Genomic DNA, 18,352 nt, shown 5'->3' with positions numbered 1-18,352 from the left:
GAGTGTGGTCGAGGGCCACAGGAATTATGAGATTGTGCGGCGATGTTCGCATAATTGTAGATGTGCCGCATTTGCCACAGACTACATCATCTGCCGCATAATCTGCAGATTTTAACGAAAAAACTGTGTCTAGCTCAAACAGTTCAACAGTTACTAAAAACGTAGTGGCATGAGTTGCCGCACAGCGAAAGGCCCTTTGGAAAGGTTGACTGTTCACCTTTCAGTAGATTATTGCTATGTTTGGGTGTCAAACTGGTACTGATGATTTGCAACTAATGTCCAGACAGTTTTAACAAGTTTAAAACCAACAAAATTATTAGGTAATACTATCACAAATTGTGCCGCATAATTCCACATGTGACTTTTCTCAACACATAATTTCCCCAACCCTGCTGCATAATTTGTACTTCCCTTGCCGCATAATTCCAGCGGCCCTGCCTATAGTATTGTAAATATGCAATGCCGCTTGCATTGTTCACTGCAAGTTAGTTGCCCGATTGTATTAAATCACTGAACCTTTTCTCACCAAAGCAAACGATAATGGCGCACACTAGGTAGATATGCCCTGCCCTTGTGAACTTAATTTTGTTGCCTTCCCATTTTCAGAGCACTTGTGAAAAACGTAAAGGTGATTTCAGTGCTGATCTAGTGATTCACCATTAATGCAATAGCTGAAAATTGACCCACTCTGTGTACCGCCAGGCAATGTCACACGTGCTCCCACCATGATGCCCCTAGCTGGTTGGGTCCCCTTGATCTGCCAACCTTTGCCAAGGCTCCCACCACTTATGAGGCACATCATCCATTCTGGGCTCACTGTGATTGTGAAACATCATATGCCTCATTCAATTCCCGACTGTCCACCTTTCCTCCATTGCCTACAGCCGCTTCAATACATATATGGCCTATATAAAGACATGTTCCAGTGCACAAATTAAGATTACACCTCGCCCAGTGTGTACGTCCGAGCACCCATGCAGTTTGAAAGTCTCAATGTAGAGCTATGGGAGAAAGGGAATATTGGGCACTGAATGCCTTGCAATTATACAGAATCTGGTATTGTGGGGGCCGAGATGCGTCATGCCTACCATGCGTTTCTGAAAAGCCCTGGAAAATCGGACCACAGGATTTGACCTACTTCCCATAAATGTTACTAGTAAATATTTATTTAAATAAAAAAAATGTAAGACCTAGCCACATGGGTGAAGGATCACACCTGGATTCATATCCATGTGAAGCTGAGCCACTGAGATGATCATACATATATCAGAGACACGGGCTAGATCAGTACATTGCCTTGAACCCAACCTCTCTCATCCTCACAGTCACCCTGAAAATGAGATCAGATCCCTTGAAAAAACGGAAAGGCAAAGCAGGATTTGCACGCCACCATGGCAAAGTAAATGTTGCGCATTCCGGGTAACCACTCTCTGAGGGGGAAATCTGCAGGGAGTTCAGCGAGGCACGTGACAATACAACTGCAAGCTCCACCTCTTATGGAAGGTCCTGGGGGAGTCTAATTGATTTCAAGTGGAAAGAGGCCAGGGCTAGTTGGCTATCTGAGAAGTTTCTGGAAAGGAAGTTCCTAGATGATGGCCGGAACAGCTTTAAGGCAAGCGTAGGTTCTATTTAATGAGTGGTACAGATATGAATCGACCACGTACAGTGGAAATTTATATTTGCTAAGAAAAAGCAGTTAAAAAGAGGCACCTCTGCATTTTCTGTAATTCCAAGAGGTTTACCTTCCATGCTAGCCACAAGGTAGGCCACAGGTCGAATAAGGTACATAGCTACCAACAACACCAACTATCCACATCAAGACTGGAAGCCTTCCTGGAGCTCCAAAAGCAATATGGCTGTCCGGAGCTGGCAACCAGGGCCGCAGCTTGGGAGGGGGAAATCGGTATTTATGGGTGTTGCATAGCTTTTAATAAATATATTTTCTGACATATAGCTGGGTACATGTGTTTTCAGACGAGTATGGGGAGATGTCTGTTGGATTTCACCAGGAACTTTTATGTAAACATACAAAGACGAACACACTATCCCTCTCTCTGCCTTGAAAGTTTTAAAAAATTGTGGTTATTTAACAACATGTTGTGTTTTCTGTCACTACCCCTGCTAATCCACGTTTGTCTCCCTTTCCACTGCCCCATTAGCCCCTCTCGTGCCATGCTTGTCGTACACTGCATTTTAACATTATATGGCAGCGTAAATGTTGGAAAATCTGAAGGGTCTGTAGCACCCCCCCACCCTATTATGGAGCTACGCCCGTGCTGACAAAACCAAAGTTCCTGAACCTTGCAACTCTAGGACCAGGCGGAGTCATCCAAGTAACAGGAAGGAAGCTGCTAGGTGGTATCATAGAGCCAATGAGAAACAAGGCCCAACTCGGGACCCGAGAACCGCGCGCTGATGTAACTTCCCAGGATCAGCAACAGCACTGTCTGCTCAGGGAACATTGAGAAATGCGTGACTCTTTTTAATGCACACTTTGACTCGACTGGAACTCAAGAAAACACAGCCAAGGCTGAAAAAAGCCAAACGCACAAGAAAAGCTGCTGCAAGCATATCGATTATGCTGCTGCACCAAAAAAGAGAGGAAGCACTCGTTCTTCGTTAATCAATGGCTCCGTGTTAATTAATTGGCAAGAATGTCTATAGTATCAGCAGAAACAGAGAAGCACTGCGAGACAACAAGTACTCGCCCACATACTGACAGGATGGAGCACAGCCCCTTCCAAATACATGTCGCGCCCTCTGTAATCGGTGCATGTGCATGTCTGTGTGTGGAGGGGGGGGGGGGAGGGGGCGGGGAACCTGCACAGAAAATCAGCCCGTTCACAGCATAATCACTCGCTGTCCAGGCAAACAAAGGGCGCGCCCCATGCAGTATCTCGCCCCTGGTTTCCGGGAGTATTAAAACAATTTGCAGACGTTTCGCACAACGCATTATAGTATTTTACGCCTGTTCTGTTGATACACTAGCATGGTACTGTAATAATCCATTCTGCCTCCTCAGCCCAAAGTGATATCTGAAGCAAGTGCCAAGCACCCAGGGGGGACTTCATATTTAATTCGTGGTGGTGGCCGCTGGGGAGGCGACCAGCACTTGTTTTAGAGGGCTAGGGCTATTTAGCGCGCATGTCCCGCTCTACAGCTGCGCTTAAAGCAAAGAGGGCCAGTCCTTTTTTTTTTTTTTTCACAAAGGTCCATAGCCACCGAAGTAGAATAGCCAATACAGTGATTATTAAATGTACTGGTTGGCCATCTTCCACATTCATAAACCACAATGGAAATAAAAGGAGAACTTTTGCTCTCCCTAACAACCACCCGCACCTCAGCGTTAACACCTGCTTTAAAGCCTCCTTCGTACACTACCTTGAGACTTCTGTGAGTGCATGAAGCTCCAGGATTCTGAGGCCCTCATTACGACTTTGGCCGATGGAAAAGCTCATCCACAGAAGCTGTGTGGTCAGAAAACCACCAGTGCAGTGACCTTACCACGAGGGCTATTAAGAGTTTCCTGCTGGGTCGGAGCCAGCCCAGCAGGAAACAACCCACAACATCGACACCGGCTCATAATAGAGGCAGCGGAAATGCGCAGTGCGTCGGGATACGCAGCACCCGCAAGCGCGACGAAGATGGCCTTGGGGGCCCCTGCACTCCCCATGCCAAGTGTATGGGCAGTGCAGGGGCCCCCGTGGGAACCCCATCACCCCATCTCAGTCAGCTTTTACATGGCGGCGCAACCGCAATGTAAAAGCCGGCGGAGAGGGGACTCGCAATCCCCAGGGCAGCGCTGCCCTGGGGTATTAAGACCACCGGCACCGCCAGGCTGTCGGCTGACGAAAAAGTGGCAGGGCTGGCGATCCGACCGTGGCGCTTCCCGACCGCCACCACGAGTCTAGTCTGGCAGTCCTAGGACTGCTAGATTCATAATGAGGGCCAGAATGTCTATGTTGAGGGGGGGGAGCCTACATTGTCCTAACCCCGCGGATGAAGACACTAACCTGAGTAACTTAAGTAGAAACGTGAAACAGATAACTATCGCCTTTTCAGCATTGTTTCTTCACAAAAGTATATTGGTTTGTGTGCACAGCACTGTGCTGGCTTTAACATGCTGGTGCTATTGGTAGGCATACTGAGTTCACATAATGGTGTCCACCATTTGTATGACTGGTACTGGCATGATGGTGAGAATGCTGGGCATAACATAGGCATCATTACTCACTCTTGGTACAAAGAAGATCATTCACTGCCTATTTGAAAACTCACTGCATGATAATGCCAACCTTGGAATGCTGCTGTCCGGAGAAAACAGTGCTCATTCTTGGCACATTTTTTGGCATCAATAGCAAGGAACGGTGGTACAGAGACAGGCAGTATCTAGCTAGGTAAAAATGTGTATGGGTAAGTACTTGATGAAATATTTACTAAACATGAAAACTGGTATTCTAGGACAAAGATGTGCGTTTTTAAAGTTAAGCTGCGAAAGAGTTGATTTTCCAGAATGATTCTAATTTATTTGATAAAAAATGATGTATTTTTACACCAAGCAAGCGGAGGGGTATGCGTGTGTTGTAAAGCAGATACTTCAGCAAACATCATTATAATTGTCTAAAACCACATCATGTTAGATTTGTGTAACCAGTCGGGTGGTCTCTGTAATCCAAGCATCACTATAGTATGTGCATTAAAAACCTGAATAGCTCTACTAAAATCAAGAAATATCTGTAGCTTTTAGGTGTTCTATTAAGCCCCCTTCCAAAGTGATTCTCAGTTGTCCATATGATTGAGAAACTTCTCACAAAGGGAAGGAACAGTGAAAAGTATTGAAATATAAGGGCAAATAATACCTCATGCAAAATTACATTTCTGAATGTTTTGAACAGCCTGTTATTTCTTAAAAATGTTTTATGAAAACTGCGTAAAATGTATTATTTTACTGCGATTGTCTCAAACGTACCTTAGAGTGTGCAAGACTGCAACACTCACTGACGGTTCAATCGTTCTTGTGACGCTATGAAAGTTCTGTCATAGTTCCGAATGCCCTTTCAAAGCTAATAGATTTTTAGTACTTATAAAGAAGAACTGTGATGTAAATGCCCAATTTGACTCCAGTTTTTTTTTTTTGCATTTTTTTTTTAAAGTCGGATAATCCCAACGCCCCGAACTCCTATTGAGGAAAGTGGGCCCACTTGCTTTTCTCTCACTCAATTTCGGGTGGCGGGTGATGCAACAGGCAGTGCCTGTGGTAGATATGGGTGATGCCAGAGGTTTAGGTTGGTGGTTGTCTCCTAGAGACACTTTTGAGCACCAGCATTTCCTTATTCATAACATATTAAGCACTGGATTAAACCCCTACTTCAGAAGGTATTCATCCTCAATTCAGAAAGCCAGGCTGTGGTTTCAGGGATTAGTGGCCCATGGCCTCGCTCCAGTGTTTACTGTGGATATTCCGCACTTCAAAAATGCTCTACCTTACGATGGGGAAAGAGCATGAAAGGGCAACATATATTTTGTAAAATGAAGTAGCTCATCAGCACAACCAAATAAGAAAAGCTACAAATGCACCAGCTCGCAAGAGGATACAAAGGGGTAAGGGTGAGTGACGACAGGCACGGATCCAAAATTCATCTACCAAACAACTCACAGGTTTAAAAATATATTTCTGTTAAATCTGTGGCTTTGTAACTGGTCAGTTTTGGAAATGAATACGCCAGACAGCGTGGCAGGCAGGCATATGTAAGAAGTGCCTTCGCCTGCGCTCTCCATCTCTTCTGGTCAATCAATAACCAGAGACCTTAACTAACTGCTGGCTTAGCTATCCACTTTCTGTTTTTTTTTCCGGACACAAACCCTATCTACACAGAAGGTGAGAGTGGGGAGGGAGAGAAGGAAAGGCAGCACAAGAGGGAGGGGGGGATGGGGGGGGTCGAAGAAATACTCAAATACTAATAAAAATTCTTAAAATTAACTATCAATAGCATTGGAGGTGGTGAATCAGCCGCCTCCTTTTACTCCTGTTTGACAAGCATGAAGGAAATGAATGACTTTCCGGTCCATTTTAGGACCTTTGCATTGTAGTATGGACTGTACTCTTGCTGCCTTGTGCCAACCTGTAATGCTTCTAGTCTGTGATACACATATATTGCAAACTGCAGCTAGCGAGATGTATTTGGGCCTGTGTTTGTAAAATAGCTAGATTTGTACCTACACATCTGATGATGACATTAGTTCAAGCGGGGTTGTATGGATATTCGTTTAGTGGATGGTGTTAGATGATGCCGCATTACAATTTGTATTTTGATTTGTCAAGCTATGCAACAACACTATCTCCTTATGTTGACAATGCAACTGGCTGTGGTTGGGAGGTGAGCCAAGTCTGGTTTGCCCTGAATAACAGTGTGGGCCCATGTCAGTTTGTCTCTTGCTTAGGATTTAAAATATTTTTTTGCGACTTCCCTTCAGCACATTCACTTTGATGCATTTGACTGATCCTTATTCCCTATATTGATTTACCATGCATTTTGACTATCATTTTTGCCTTATTTCGCACCTTCAAATCACTGAATTAAACCCTGATGGTTTCTAATTTACCTGATCTTCAGCCTTCTTGAGTCTTATGACCTAATCATTGCTTATTTCAGATGATTTGGATTCCATTTGGGGCATATTATCTCATCTATTCTTGAGGGTAACACAATAATGAAAAGACACTCTATAGTTGATCAGATTATCAAAGCTAGCGCCAACACCATCTTCTAATAGTTTGAGTGTTAGCTAAAGGGCACATGTGGGTTCAAACTTTTAGGTTGAAGGCTGTATCAGCTCTGGTGATTGCATGCATATATTTTTTGTTCGACTATGACAAAGTGGGGTAGGAATCTCCAGGAGACAGACTCTGAAATAGGGATGTGCAAAACATATGTAGCTTCTTTTTGCGTAACATAGCATTTAGTGCTATTTTTAGCACATACTCCTGGGCCAAAAGGATGCATTTTGCACTAATCACATCCTAACCACTCGTTTATATTATTCCCATGATCCTGCAAAAGATTTTTCCTCGATCAGATAGAACATTAGGAGATGTAGTTTAATTTCAGCATTTCACCTAACAAAGGTAATGCAAAATGGCAGAGATTACACAAAATTAGGCCTGCGTAACAAACATTTCACCTTTGTCTACTTTGAAGAAATGTATTAAATCTTCTGCATCAGCTCTTTCCCCAAGACATTTAAATACTCTGCACACACCCCCCTCCCTTTTCCTACACTCCAGCAGTTAATGCACAGCTACAACATATCCTATGCATTGGTTCGGTTTGCACTGCTCTATCTCTGCCTCTTTTGACCTTTGTTCAGTTTGCACGTCTGGCGCTATTCTGCCTCTATTGACCTCGTCTGTGTGTTTGACTTTAAATACGTGATTAGCAAACACGTGGTAGTGTGCGGCTAAGGAGTCCCAACTTTTAATAGAAGGATTCTGCCTATAAAATGATGCATAGCTTTTCTCTCCTGAAAGAAAATGGGAAATGTGCAGTGGAGATTCACCTTGGAAGCTCAACAGATCAGAGGAGCAACACACAAGATGCTGAAGAAACCCTCCAAGGAGTCTCATAAACTTACAGGTTCAACATGGCACCGCGTTACTTTAATGCTTGGTGAGGGGGGAAATGAGAGACTGGTGGCAATTAGGAGAATGCAGTAGTGCTGTATTGGAGGGTGACCTCTGCCAAAAGGGGACAGGTGTGGCGGCTTTGGCATGGAGCCAGCACACCAGTGCTTAATTTGAGCCGGTAGTCTCCAGTGCTCAGCACCCGCTTGCCAAAACCGGCACTTATGACAGTCTGCACATGGCAGCACGATCTAACGTAGAGATGGGCACAACAACAGTTGTTTATCAATACAATATGGATTACAAATGATTAATACAGGCCACTCATGACATTCTTACTGCTGTAAGGGCACGGAATAGTCTGCATTGTCACATCTGTATAAGTGTGATGGTTAATAGCTGTGTTGGCAGTAGCAATGAATGGGTGGTGCAATCTGCAGTGACCTCCTGACCAGGGCGTTGGTACTTATGTTTTAAAAAAACAAAACAAATTGAGCATTGCAGCACACTCCTAAGACAAGTGGGATGTCCCGTAAGCATCCATCCTACTACGAGGGAGGGAGACTGATCCAGGACGTCAGACCATCTATCAGGAAGCTCTAATGTAGCTAAGCCCACCACTCCCACTGCTTCCTGCCTCAACAGCTGTGATGTGCTGCTGCCAGCCAGTCAGAGTAGAAGGTGCCACAATGTTTGGACCCATGGCGGCCTGTAGACAGATGAAGTCACTCCAGTCGACTTGACACTTACACTAGACTTCTCTTGTCTTTACTTTTGCTCTTCTTCTGCAATTTCGTCTCCCTGCCTCTTTTGCTCTCCACAGGGTCTCTCTCGGCCGTTCCTGTTCTCACTTTCCATTTCTAGCAGGTCGTTTCTGTGCCTTTGCTTCCATATTTCTCTGCTCTTCACTTCTCTTCCTGCTTTCCACTGTCTCGCTGCATCTTATGTTACCTGTCTGGCGTATTCTCATCTTTTTCCTCTCTAGTCCTGCTTACCGCCATTTCACAAGTTCTCGTTTCTCTTTAAGCCTAGTTGACTCATTCTTTATTGTTCTGTATTTTGAGGTCACACACTCGCTCCATTATCCAGTAGCATCCTTGGTGCCATATTCTTCTGCTTGATCGATCTAAGTCTCTCTAACCCTGTCTCTCTCTCTATTTTCCTGTGTTTCTTTCTTCTTTTGTGTCTCTCTTGCTCAAGTTTCGCCCCACTCCTAGGTTTTGGTCTTTCTCTCTTCCCGAGCCCCATCTATTCCGTTTTTATCGCGCCTTTTCCTTTATTCTCCTCTCCACTCGTGTTTTTTTCCCCTCTCCAGCTCTGCTGCTCGTTTTCTCCTGGTTTCTCCATGCCTCTCTCGATCCCTTAGTTTTTCATGTCCCCCTTTTTTCTCTCCACTCCCCTTCTTCGTCTCATGCTCTCTCGCGCCGCCTATATACCCCCGTGTTTATGAAACCCCACGAAATACCAGGGCTCACATTCCAGTTCCACATCAGCAAAACAGCCAGCGACCTTATGCCATAGCGTCAGTGGTGGGGTGAAGGTGGGGGGCACGGAGGGGGAGACGCCGGATAAAGTTTCCTCGTGGAATGCGAGAGGAACATTTCTTTCAGGCGCCAGAAAAACAAGGGAAAAAAGGTCAAACTGCAGGACTGGGACTGCCTGTTTTTCCACAGCGTTTGGCCCAAGAACTCGGGTTGGAAATGCCATCATTTCATGTAACACAGTGCACTCATTTTTAACAACAGTGAGGCAGGACAGCCAACACCCACCACACGAACCTCCCCACGCCAAGATCACGGGAGACCTGCAGTCGAACTCGGCCTCCACAAGCTGGCGCGCTGCAGCCCGCTCCAGAGCTCGTTTGCTTCACAGATCACCGCCCCTGAGACCCCGCAGCACCAGGCACGAGTTAGGAAAAGGAGGGTGGAAAAGATACGGTGCAGGCAACCTGCAAGCACAACACCTCCGACCCACCAGCCGCAAAGCGGCATGGGGAAAAGTTTCCGCTGTAAGAGCGAAGCCAAAACGCAGCACGTTTCATAACCCAAGTACACTCGCATACCCTAGAAACTGTGTTATATTTGCATCAGTCCGTTTTATAACCTACCCCAGTATCGAAGAGCGCGTGGAGTTAGCACATGTCTCACTTCATTACTGTCAATGGCCGGTCCTCATAATGAAAGGTATGAAATGGTGGGGGGGGAGTGTGTGCGCAGGATTTCTAGGGAATGTGGGCAAACTCGGGTTAAGTAATCTATAGAGCTTCAGTTTCGCTCTTGTACCAGATATATATGCTCACAAAAAAAAAAAAAATGTTAAAGTTACTTTATAGTTAGGTGTTGAAATAGGATAGGAACTAATGTTTAAAAAAACACCGTAATACAGCACTGTGGTACTCAATAGTAATTAGAACAATACTGTACTTTAAATCTAATAAGTGAGGTCATCAATGATGTCATTTAACATGTCATGGATGGTGTAATATGTCGGATTATAAGTAGTGCATGATGGTGCAGAAGTTGTTGTTAAGTGTCTAAACTAGAAATTGAGTATTTCAGTGTTATTTTAACATTAGTTCCTATCTCGTTTCCACACCTATAAAATCACTTTAAGCGTACTACTTTTTTCAGTGATTTTATTTATCACTGAAAAAAGTGAGCCCAACCACTGCTGCACAAAACCTTACGTTACATGCAGCGTGGACTGACTGCAGGGCCTGGCCCACTGCGCCCAATCCTTCGCTGGTACCATTCTGTGCTGTACATGATCATTAGCCATGCATAGCGGTGTTGGCCTCCCACAATCCTCAGCAGGCAGTTAAAGTCCGCCCCTGACCATGCGCAGCCAGGGTGGCCACTGGGCCTGCATCCAATCCTCTTCGGGATCGCCCTTTGTGTGCGCTCAACTGCCGCTTTTAAAGTTAGGGAGCTGTTATGCAGCTGAGATGATGGGGCGGGGAAAGGGGATGCTGAACCAATGCAAAAGTCTACACCTTCAACTATTTAGCTCCTTTAAAAATACATTATGCCTCAAATTACTAAATACTCATAACTCCCTGCATATTTGTAACCCACTATTTTCATGCCTACATAATCATCTCAATGCTCATTTACTTCAGCCTGTTCCCCAGGAAAGGCTTTCAATTCATCAGCTCCTAGGACAACAAAATGGCATTCTGGAGTGCCTCACATCTGTCTTTAATATAGGATGTTAGTGCCTCTGGTTGTCCCTTAGATCTCTGTGGTGAAGCTGCAGTTGAACAGGAGAGAGTTGACTGACATGACAGCCTGCTAGTAGTGTTGGACGTACAGTTCACTCTGCATGTCAGAATGTTTTGCTGACATGGATGAAGAAGGTATTTGGTAGTTTACAGAAAATGTGTCCTGATTTTAGCTTTGTAGAGCATGAAACTAATTTTTTTATGACAAAAAAAAAACATCTCATTTCTCCTTTTACTGCTATATTGCCTGTATTAAATGCTTTTAGTTTTACAGCTTTGATTCCATCATGATGTCGTGCAGGTGTGCAACACTTTTCTCATAAATACAGACTGTTAGTGCTCCAGTTTGTCAACAGAACGCTGTAGTGAAGCTGAAATAGAACACTGGGGAAATCAACTGACAGGCAGCTGCTGGTATTGCAAGAACATGTTGTACTCAGAATATCAGATATTGTTCTCACATGACTGAGGAAGTTAGTGTGGACCTACAGAAAATGAGTTCTCTTTTTAGTTTCCTGCGCACCTACCATAACTTCTATTAGAGAATCATTAGAGAAAACTCTTCTTTCTCATACATGGTTAATCTAATCCCATTTTCACAGGGTGACATCACCTTCAAACACATTACAATTTATTAAATTAGTATGGCACAGCAACAGATGATTTGTATTGTGTTTCACAGCTGTTATCACCCATTACATGTACTCCATTTTGTGACCTTCAAAATGTGGGATTCACTACAATGCAGACCATGTCTTAGAGGCCTATAATGGTTGCCATCACATGGTGTCCATTTTGTGGCCAGCCAATCAGGACTGACCAATCTGAGAATAGCTGGACACCAACAGCCCAGATATCACTACCTTTTCTGATGTTTAACCACATCATGCCAACCTGAGCACCGTTTAAAATGCTAATTTCTTGAAAACTACCGGACGAATATACACCAAGAAATGAAAAGTACACTTTCTGAGTTAAGTGAGTAAAGTTTAAACTTTCTACCATATGTGGTGTAATTTCTATTCAGCTTTTTTCCGGTCAGAGATCAAACTTTCCTATGCAAATTAAAATGTGAAATCTTTGTTTGGGGCTCACTTGACGGACCAGCAAGAATATTTAATTGAAGGATCTAAAGTGGATAAACCTTTTTTAAAAGTTTTTTTAAAGATTTGTTAAATAGTATCAAAGCTATTAAGAAAGCAAATATGCCTTTATTATTGAAAGTCTAGCCTAAATAATCACAAGTCTATATCGTTGTAACAAGGGATGTGCAGGGTTAGAATTCCACCAGCACAACAGTCACACTTTGCAAAGTTCTATGTTGGTGATTTCACACTTCAATTGTGAGTTAAGATTTCCTATCAGTAAAATATTTTTGCTGCCTTATTTTGTAACAAACCTTTGTTTTTCTTTCACGAGACTTTATGCAATAAATGTATTTTTTGCTCCCACGAATCATACTACTTGTCAACAGCGTTCTATGTCTTTTAAATTTAGACATACCTAGGGTTCAAACATTCTCTTGTTATAGAAAACTTAAAAATGAACGATTTCACACGAACACTAAGGAACACGTATTGCATGGTTAATCTCATGAGAACTTTGCCAAACATAATAGCAAAATATACAGTACCCATGCCTTTGTACACAGACCTTTATAGAAGAATCTTTTCAACAAATTAAGTCCCAAGCAAAAATTGTGGGGACATTCACTAGGAAAAGACAACGAGCTGACCATCGACTGGGCAGTTACAATAACAATGCCAAGTCTGTATTTCATGGATGTTTTAATTTCCCTACAAATACTTCTTGAAATTATGAAGAAATTTTTACCAAACTGGGCTGATATACATATACTAACACATTATGTATGTGCATTAAAAGTATGCTATCACTATTGCCAGTTCCTCACTGTTTTGATTTGTTAGAAACAAGACAACTGAACTTCGTGTCAGTAGAGGACCAACTGGAGGGCTCACCAAATTATGTGACAAGTAAGTGGAGATTACGTGTCTAGGAGCGGCAAATTATATGGCAAATGTGATTAAAGACAAATTATGTAAGACATTCAAGGCCCGATTACGACCTTGGCGGATAGGATACTCAGTCACAAATATGACAGATATCCCGCCCGCCGTTTTACAAGTTCCATAGGATATAATGGGACTTTTAGTACGGCGGACAGGATATCAGTCATGTTTGTGACAGAGTATCCCGTCCACCAAGGTCGTAATCAGGCTCTCAGTGATATTATGGTTCAGCTATTTTTAATGTTAACTGTTAACATTTTAATACACTGATATATGGCTGCATTTATCACATATATTTCTGATGAACAAAAACTATGCACATTCAACGGATGCTATTCAAAGTATCACTCATCAATAATTAATACTTTGATCATGTATGGAAGCGTGGGAATGCCGCTCTAATTTCTTTATAAAACATATACAATGGTGCACTAAGCCAAAAATAAGCCTATGTGTATAGGCTTTCTGTTACAAAAGGTGATCCTTATTTATATCGACACATCTCACTTATGTTTTAAAACTTGCTTCCGTTTCAAATTCACCCTCAGTTCAAACATAGAACCTCCGGAAGTTTCTTTATAATAGTAGTGTCCGTTTTATAATTGAATGAGTTTCACCAAGGGGTACTTTAGAAAACAAGGAATAGGAACTTACAAAGGAATGGCACACAGCTTGAATTTCGTATTAAGTTCAATTCTGCTGTTTAAATACCTGTTTCTTTTGAGAACAATGTCTGTGAAGTGAACATGCATGTATGTCAAAAGCAAAACAAACAAAAATATCACCAGAAGTATTTATGGCAATGGTTTCTTGCCTCAAGCAATAGTCTATGCCAAAGTGTATTAAATGTGGACGTTTACAAGCTCTGAGCAACATTATCATCTCTATAAATGCCTGATTTCAGCAGTCAACAACTGGAGGTGAGTACTTAACTGCTGCAAAGCACAACACCCTGTGTGCCACAAATTCATTCACTTTTGATATGTTTGAAAGTGAAACTTTTTTTGTGAAAATCTGCAATTTATGCATTTGATGTGGCTTATGTAGAGCATGACAATTTCATATGTATGCATAAAACATCACTAAATGTCATATTTCCAGCGGCTCTTGTAATTAAACTTTCATGCTGATTGAGCTTTTTTTGCCAGGCTTCAGAGTTAGCCAGTGAACTCATGTCCTGTGTGACACCATCAGCCAGTTGTGGCGTTTTAGCCAACAGCATTTTGTATTATTGTGAATTACTGTCAGCAACTTATAACTGGAAAGGTGAAACAAGTGCCACAGTGTAAACTGCTGCTAGCCCAAAAGATTGGTTGATGGTACTTCCCAGGGCGTGGCAACATTTGCCCAAATCAAATCAAATCAAATTCTCTGGACACCAATTAGAGAAAAGTTACATTTGGGTTAAGATGGCATGTTTACCTTAAGGAACAGCTTTCTCCATCCATATGGCTTCTGTTTTATAGGCTTTGGGGAACGAGACATGTATCACCCACATATCTCCAGCATGAAGTAACTCATTGAAGACTTCTGAACAATTTCATATCGGTCATGCATACTTTGACACACCTCCTAATTTGGTCTGTGTCACACACTTTATTCAACCATATAAGGTATGAAACCTTAGAACTGAATTTTCGGTTAGCTTCTCCATTAAAAAAAAAAAAAAATACAATCAATAAAAATCAAACTCAATAAACGCTGACGATTTAATATGCTGAAAAACTCTTTCACCAAACGGTCTGGCAATAATGGGAGACAGACTAGATCCTGTGGTGAAAAGTTCCACTGGTTCAGTAAACAAAGTGTAATAAATAAGAAAAAGAACAGACAGAAGACAAAACTGAATATTCTTCAAGATTAAGCTTACGCAACCAGGTCCACAAATACCAATTAATTTCTGCCAAAATGTATTTCAATGAAACAACACTCATTTAATAAAATATGCAGTTTTGTCATGGAAGACCAAGTCAATAAGATCTCAAATTAGAGCCAACAAAACCTTGGCCAAATCTATTTCAATCTCAATTAAGAAACTAAAGAGGGCAACATTTTTATTGCAAAGTGACCTGTTCGGAAAACAAAAGTTTAGTCCCAAAATGAAAAAAAACAAAACAAGTGTTACTTCTTAAAGTAATACTCGACTGCTGTTAGTTTAGGCGCCACAATTGCACTGAACTAAGCAAAACATCATGTGTTGAAAATTCAGTCTTACTGTTTCTAATGTAAATCTACAAGTAAGTGTCAATGTTCAGTTGTAAAAGCTTCTGCAAAATGATCTTGATCTTCACAGCAGGCATCATAATGCTTTAATAATCAATGCTAAAAAGCATTATATAATGATTTATAAACTGGATTTCATTATTTCACATAGTACATTTAACTATATTACATTCGCTTACATTGTGGATTTAAACATGGGCACCGCAGTGCAGGCCCATATTTTAGTTATTTAATATTCTAGTACATTTTTCTATTAAAATAATTCAGTAGGTAGGCACAATATATATCATCTGAATATCTACTGGATTTTCCCTTCTTTCTCTTCTCTTAATGCTAACTAGAGGCTTTTCGTTTGTAATATACCTGTGTATGTCAAAGTATTGGGGGGTGGGGGAGGGTGGAAACGGCTAAATATCTTGTCATTTCTAAATTGCAGGCAGTGCTTTATAAATTATTGTACATAGGCATGACTTTGACTACAAATATAAGTCTTCTAAGACACATGAAAATGTTGCATTTTTTATTATTAATATTCTATTTATTGCACATGCTTTCAATTGTCTACAATGTTTAGCATTTGTATGGTTTCAAAAATTGACAAAAACCATATAATAAATCAAAACAAGCTCACTAACATGAAGGACAGGCACGAGGCTTATGCCTAAATTAAATCTAGGGTATGATTCTTGTTCCTGGCAGACTGCTGCAGGCTGTTGCATTCTCAGACTGGGACAGTAATGGGGCCCCTCATTTACATAGCATTCCAGCCTTGCTATCCATACAGGGAACCAGTACTTTGCCAGGATGGAACAAAAAAGATGCAATTAACTTTTAAAAACTGAAAGTATGGGCTATTGGAACCAAAAAAAACGAGGAGATAATAAACTCTCCAGGGGACTTCAATGAAAGATACAGATGTAGTGAAAACGTTGGGCTGATGTTCCCCCTTCAACTTTACTGTACGCCTACACCCAACCTGAAAGCTGTACGTCAGCTTCTGCATGTCACCTTCCATTCTAGTTTTCCAGGAGTAGAGCCCTCCATGGGCAATCTTAATGAAGTAAATCGATGACCCAGCTAAAAAGCTACAGGAGTGCAGCTAAGCCTTTCACAGGAGAACTTGCAAGAGTTTGGATGGACAACAAAAAGAGGTCATGCTCTCTGCTTACCTGGGAGTTTTCTTGTGAGTCCCTCACCCCTCCCCGCAGTGGACTTCTGCTTCTTAGCAAGCTTCACATCACAAGATCTCCCATCTTCAGAGCAAGGAAAGAAAGCAAGAAGTGTGGGTTAAATCGATCTCTCATTTGGGCAGTATACTAACATTTTGTATTGATACTTATTTGTTTACATGAATAATCCAACAACAATCACTTACATGTGCTGAAGAACATGATACATCAGACAAAAATAGTAAACATGACTGCACTAGTGAGCAACCGGGTTCTTTGGAACAGCTAGTAAAGGGAGACTACAAATAGAAAAAACCTACACCGTCAGCCTTCGGTTGAGGCTTGGGATGTCTTGGAGAGCCATCTGATTGAGCGAGGTACTATGTGAGGGCAGCTGTGAGGGTTTTTCATGTCTGAGTGGCTGTGGGTCAAGGGGTTGGTTATTTCATAGATGAGGTTCCAGCTTGGCAGTAACAAGAGGACCCCTGGGAGTAAGGATCTGGTGAAGAGGTGCTGAGCAGAGGCTGACAGAGAAATAAAAGACGCTGTTTTGGTTGACGTAAGAGGGACCACAGACCACAGAAAAAAAGCCCCAATGATTGTAAACAAAGGTTTTCACAAATGACTTTCCAAAAATGTTGGTTACCACATTAAAGTTAGACATTGTGTGTTTTAAAATGCCAGGAAAAAGTAGCAAAACGGACGGATTTCTATCTAGCATGTATACGGCTGCTACATTATTTAATCTGATTAACAGTGTGATGATTGAGTGCACTTTACAAAGGTAAAATAGTCTCTCATGCATTTCAGTGGAATTATCTCCTAGAATGCAGAATAACACACCAAGGAACCAAAAGCATGAGGTGAGAGGTTAATACACCTCTAAGTGGAGCAAACGCACTATTTATGTCTAGTATGAAGCAGTATTTTACCAAAAACTGGATCAGGAGTTGCTTTTTGGTAGGCTGTGAAAGTCCAAGCAATAACAAAATGCCTTTAATTTCTGCATTTATCTTGACACGTTTGCTACACTTCAAAGGCAGAGGTCAAAGGTCAAGCTATGTTTTCTGAAAAACTGCTCTTTTTAGGTCGAGCGCGCCAGGGCTCTGACCTGTTGTAATAGATCTGTGGGCTTTTAACCACGGCCACCGCACACCCATCACTATCACTCGTTCGTGGGCTTGCCTTTCAAAAATCCTTTGTTATTTTTGGTAAATGCTTTACGTGTGTCCTTCCTTAGGGCAGTTTTGTTACCGCCTTGGCCATCGACCCTGTTACATGGACAATTACATGTTTGCCGATATATTTGACTGGAGCGAACTTCTTTTTCCTTTCGTGTCGCTCCTTCGTGCTCATGGCAGCCGTGGCGCTTTGAATTGGCTCGCTTATGTCAACTATTTTACTTTTCATTGCATTGCAAATGCCTGTTTAACATGGGGATTTGTGCATACCAACTCCTCTCACTTTGCAGTCACAGAAAGAAAGGTAAAGTGAATTGTGTGACAATACTGCTGGGGTAGAGATAGTTTAAAAGAAAAAGCCGTAGGATCTCAATTTTTTGTAATGCAATGAATGCAAATACCTGTAATTGAACTGTGCACATTCAGAAGTTAGGAAAGCAAAAATGAAGAACTTCTTTATAATTCTGAAGTGTGATGGAAATAAGTATTTTTTTTAGGATCAAAACACACCCGGTTTCCATATATCATTTGTGTGTAATATAGTTTTATCAGTATCACTGTATGTCTATACCAGTTTAGAGGTCAATTAAATGGCATTGTGCTTTTCGTTTGAAAGTTAAATACAAATGAATTGCATAAAAGAAGGGGCCGCGGTGAAGATGCCCTAGTTCCCCCTTTCCATAAGACCAGCATCCCTTTCAACTGATGAACTCGCCCTCACACTCAAGACATCAAGCAGTTTCTGATAAACTACAAGCTAAAATATAGATACATAAAACTTACTAATATTTGTATGCCCTTGGCACTGAGTTGCTTGTGAGAAAGTGTGGGGTAGGTGACTCTAAAATGTGTTGATGTTTGTTCCCTCGTAGAGAGAGAGAGCAATTATTTGCTGGTGGCATCTGTTT

At 41.9% G+C, this 18,352-nt stretch overlaps 1 protein-coding gene across 7 annotated transcripts in view; it reads right to left on the bottom strand.

Annotated features, from left to right (window-relative positions):
• ZMIZ1 (zinc finger MIZ-type containing 1) overlaps positions 1 to 18,352 on the bottom strand; it is a 469,088-nt gene that overhangs the window by 241,988 nt on the left and 208,748 nt on the right. For all 7 annotated transcript variants that reach the window (XM_069240178.1, XM_069240175.1, XM_069240177.1 and 4 more), the window contains exon 3: positions 16,264 to 16,347. The gene's annotated coding sequence lies outside the window, so the exon portion shown is untranslated. The remainder of the gene's footprint in view (positions 1 to 16,263; positions 16,348 to 18,352) is intronic.

This window comes from Pleurodeles waltl, chromosome 6 (genome assembly GCF_031143425.1).
Source record: "Pleurodeles waltl isolate 20211129_DDA chromosome 6, aPleWal1.hap1.20221129, whole genome shotgun sequence".
NCBI lineage: Eukaryota > Metazoa > Chordata > Amphibia > Caudata > Salamandridae > Pleurodeles > Pleurodeles waltl.
Note: the sequence above shows the minus strand (reverse complement) of the source record. Positions and strands in the feature narration are given on the sequence as shown.